General features: G+C 51.3%; 1 long non-coding RNA gene across 1 annotated transcript in view; it reads right to left on the bottom strand.

The window, feature by feature from the left end:
* Positions 1–666: 666 nt before the first annotated feature.
* LOC118228967 overlaps positions 667–5,144 on the bottom strand; it is an 8,935-nt gene continuing 4,457 nt past the window's right edge. The window contains exon 2 of the long non-coding RNA XR_004765584.1: positions 667–1,394. This is a non-coding gene — a long non-coding RNA (uncharacterized LOC118228967). The remainder of the gene's footprint in view (positions 1,395–5,144) is intronic.

Here is a 5,144-nt window from a genome sequence, read left to right as displayed (position 1 = left end):
CAGACACACTCACACACACTCACACACAGACACACACGCACACTAACACACACACAGACACACTCACACACAGACACAGACACAGACACACATACGCACACTCACACAGACACACTCACACACAGACACAGACACGCACACTCACATTCAGACACACAGACGTACACTCACACACGCACACGCACACACAGACGCACACTCACACACAGACACAGACGCACACTCACACAGACGCACGCACAGACACACACACACAGACACACACACGCACACGCCCCCAGCGTTCACGCACATTCACACACACACACACACACACAGACACACAGACGCACACTCACACAGACGCACGCACAGACACACACGCACACACAGACACACAGATGCACACTCACACACAGACACAGACACACACACAGACACAGACACAGACACACACACGCACACACTCACACACACAGGCACACACACACAGACACAGACACAGACACACACACACACACCCCAGGGGGCTTTGGGGGCGGGGGTTAATGTTCCAAGGTAATATTTCTGGGACAGACAGAGAGAGAGATCCTAAACAAATACCTGTACATGCAAACGAGCCGAGGCTTAAAGGTGGTGTTATATAATCACACAGGTTGGACCGGAGTAGGAACTGGCTCACTGAAGTTCCTCTGAAATTGATTTTTTTTTATTTCAACAATGCTTCCTTCTCATCATCTCCCTGACAAATAAACAAACAAACACAAACTGGAAGGGCGAAACCCCCCCAAGGTTTATATCATCGGGGGATTCCAGCAGATGGTCAAACAGAGGCTCGACATTATAAAGGCTTTTCATGGTTTCCCTGCGTTCAGTCAGAGAGCCGGGGACTCCAGTAATGAACCGTGCGACTGTGAGAAAGTTCGGAGTCTATTGTCCTCCGACGGCTGTTGTGAACAGCCGCTGCACACACATCACAAAGAGGGCTAATCTGGCCGAGGTGGAGCAGGTGGCTGCAGGTGGAGCAGGTGCACACCTGGCAGCCGCGTACCTGCTGGGGACGCTGTCCTCCATCCTGGCACCGGCGCTACCTGCAGCCCAGCAGGTCTGTTCGGGTCGCGGTGCCTAATAATAAACCGCGTGCCGTTCTAGAAAGTTCCCAGGGCTCTCCCCTGCGTGGGGGTTACGCCAGGTGAGCTCCAGGTGAGCGCCAGGTGAGGACGAGGTGAACGGCAGGTAAGGACGAGGTGAACAGGTGGAAGAGCGCAGTGTTCGTTCTCAGGGAAATGCGACAGGTGGGTCTTGGGTGCGAATGTGACAGCGCTGTTTTTCGGCACAGGGGAGGGTCAGACGGGGTCGGGGTGATGACCTGGGCGCGGTGCCGTTAATGAGCACCAGGGGGAGCTCCATTTGCACTGTGTGTGAGAGCAGCGGTGGAGACCACAACACCGTCAGCTCCTGTCCTCACTCCGCATTGCACAGAATTTCAATTCCTACTCTGCGCAGATAACCTGCTGCCACTTCCACAGGCTTGTCTACTGTTGCAGGAACACCTGGAGAAATACTGTAAGAACCGGGCCCTGGCAGTATAATTGAAAAAGACAGAGAAAAAGGTAATCAAAAAAAAAAAACCCCAGATCTCAGGAACGCAGTTGCTGCTTAACTCCAGGCACGAAAACTCTATTCAGAAAGGTTAAGCTTTGCAAGTAAAAATTGCTGTTGAATTTCAGCATGCAGAATTATGCAAAAAAAAATAAAAAACGTATAAAAAGCACAAGCGAATACCCATAATAATGCATGCAAGCCTGCAGCAGGCATAGCAAAGTTCATGCTGAACTGCAGAAAACAAATCAGGTGGTCATTCAGGGCTCTGCAGACCCAGCAGAGAGCCCCCCCGCTGACCAGGGTTCAAACAGCTTGGGCACTGAGATGAGCACAAACCACCTGCAGCTCAGCATTGCTTCACAACTGAGTGAATCAAACTATCAAAACAAGCAGCCAGAGAGAGAGAGAGCGAGAGCAAGCGAGAGAGAAAGAACGAGACATAGCGTGAGAGGAAAGAGCGAGAGAGAGGGAGAGAGGGAGAGAGGGAGAGGGAGAGAGAGAGAGAGAGAGGGAGAGGCCCGAGGCTGCTCTAAGGTACACTGTGTTCCAAGCAAATACACAAAGACAAGTGCATGCACACACTCTCACACACACATTAATATACATGCACACACACATACATGCACACACACTCACACACAGTAACATACATGCACACACTCTCACACACAGTAACATACATGCACACATACATGCACACACTCTTACACACACAGTAACATACATGCACACACACATACATGCACACACTCTCACACACACTAACATACATGCACACACTTACACACACACACACATTAATATACATGCACACACTCTCACACACACAGTAACATACATGCACACACACACACACATGCACACACTCTCACTCACACTAACATACATGCACACACTCTCACGCACACTAACATACACGCACACACACTAATATGCACACTCCAGTGAACACACTGACAAACATGCATACACATCCATACGCGCACACGCACTCACATAGAAATGTACCCTCCCGCCCCCCCCCCCCCCCCCACACACACACATTCAGATACAAGAACCCAAAAATGGGACCAATATGAACCACAGAACAGTAACAGAATTAAATACCCAGCAGCCCCTTCTCTGGGCTGATACGAACCCGCTGTAAAGCTTATAGGACGTCAGAGACGTCTGCATCACAAACGCCCACAAACTGCCCTAGCCAAGACACCCTCCATCGCACGTACAGCTGCCCGAGCCAAGACACCCTCCATCGCACGTACAGCTGCCCTAGCCAAGACACCCTTCATCACACGTACAGCTGCCCTAGCCAAGACGCCCTCCATCGCACGTACAGCTGCCCTAGCCAAGACGCCCTCCATCGCACGTACAGCTGCCCTAGCCAAGACGCCCTCCATCACACGTACAGCTGCCCTAGCCAAGACGCCTTCCATCGCACATACAGCTGCCCTAGCCAAGACACCCTCCATCGCACGTACAGCTGCCCTAGCCAAGACACCCTCCATCACACGTACAGCTGCCCTAGCCAAGACGCCCTCCATCGCACATACAGCTGCCCTAGCCAAGACACCCTCCATCGCACGTACAGCTGCCCTAGCCAAGACACCCTCCATCACACGTACAGCTGCCCTAGCCAAGACACCCTTCATCACACGTACAGCTGCCCTAGCCAAGACACCCTCCATCACACGTACAGCTGCCCTAGCCAAGACACCCTCCATCGCATGTACAGCTGCCCTAGCCAAGGCACCCTCCATCGCACGTACAGCTGCCCTAGTCAAGGCACCCTCCATCACACGTACAGCTGCCCTAGCCAAGACGCCCTCCATCGCACGTACAGCTGCCCTAGCCAAGACGCCCTCCATCACACGTACAGCTGCCCTAGCCAAGACGCCCTCCATCGCACATACAGCTGCCCTAGCCAAGACACCCTCCATCGCACGTACAGCTGCCCTAGCCAAGACACCCTCCATCACACGTACAGCTGCCCTAGCCAAGACGCCCTCCATCGCACATACAGCTGCCCTAGCCAAGACACCCTCCATCGCACGTACAGCTGCCCTAGCCAAGACACCCTCCATCACACGTACAGCTGCCCTAGCCAAGACGCCCTCCATCGCACGTACAGCTGCCCTAGCCAAGAGACACTGCAGCCCCGGACCACCGAGTCTCATGCACGAAAATCTAGGGACCAGTTCATATGAAAATATTGTGGGTGACATGTCTCCCTGTCCTGCAAACCTAAGCGTAAGGATCAGGGAGTCACCTTCGGGTTTTCCAAAAACTCATAAAATGATAATTCTAAGTATATAATAAAACATGCAATGTGAAATTTCCAAGAACATCCATTGTGAAACACGGTTATACACAAAGAATGTGGGCTCAGTTCATAGCATGGCAGGCATGAACCCATCCAGGAGAGAAAAACAAGCGACACAAGAATTATGAATCATAGCCTCATGATTCCAGTCAGTTTTCACCAGCCCTGGCAGAATTCCCAGTGCTGGGGTTGGACTCGTTTAAACGGGCTGCAGGAATCACCCCGGCATTCCGGAAAAATTCCTTTCTCTTTTATGAAATCTCCCCCGGAATTCCGCCACCTCTTCAGCAAGCAGGGAGTCACGCGCAAATCATCTCAGGTATTCCGATTCACCTGCGGGACAGGGGTTTTAGTTCTCTAAAGGCACGACAGGTATGTGAGCATTCCTGTTTAAATTTGCCAGGATCCGGGAATTAGCCGGAATGTTGTTTTCTGCTCCCACACCTCAGCTGGTGGGCGAACAGGTCACCTGCATTCCTCACAGCATCAACTCCGAAAATTTTACCAACACGCAAAATTAATTTATGGAGCGATGCATTCACCGTGACCTCACCCCTTGCAGCCTGAAACATGTTCAAATATGGAATTACATGGCATTCCAGTACATTACAATCACTTAATAAGCACTCTTAACCACCTACACAAGTGGAGAACATCAGTGTTACTGTCAGGAAAACAACAGTGAAATATCACCGAGAAGACACTGAGGCCCAACTATAATCACTAAGTGCCTGATTTACCAAGACCTTTACCATGTGCAAAGCCTTTTAGCACACGCAAAACCAATAACATGACCAATGATTGGTTGTGGTACTTGTTTTGCACCAATCAGTGGTCACGTTATTAGTTTTGTTTGTGCTAAAATGTTTTGCACATGCTGAAGGTCTAAGTGAAAAGCAAATCAGGCCTCAAGCGCAATGTTAACCTAACAAACAACAATTTGTATTGTAACAAAAGAAATCACCACTAGACAGCTACGCTATCTTTACACAGCTTTACCTATAACATTATCCCACATGGAAATCCAAAGAAAGGCCATCTAGAGGGGGTTAGGGGAGCTAAGGTTCAGCCTGAAGAGGTGAGTCGTCAGGCTGTGTCAGACGATGGGCAGGGTTTCTGCTGTTCTGACTGCAGTGGGAAGCTGACACCACCACCAGGGGGCAGAACAGACAGGAGACATGACCTGGAGGTGCAGGCATGCGGGGGGGGGGGGGGGGGGGGGGGGGGGGGGGGGGGGGGG

Source organism: Anguilla anguilla, chromosome 6, assembly GCF_013347855.1.
Source record: "Anguilla anguilla isolate fAngAng1 chromosome 6, fAngAng1.pri, whole genome shotgun sequence".
Classification (NCBI taxonomy): domain Eukaryota; kingdom Metazoa; phylum Chordata; class Actinopteri; order Anguilliformes; family Anguillidae; genus Anguilla; species Anguilla anguilla.
This window is presented reverse-complemented; position numbering and strand designations above follow the sequence as displayed.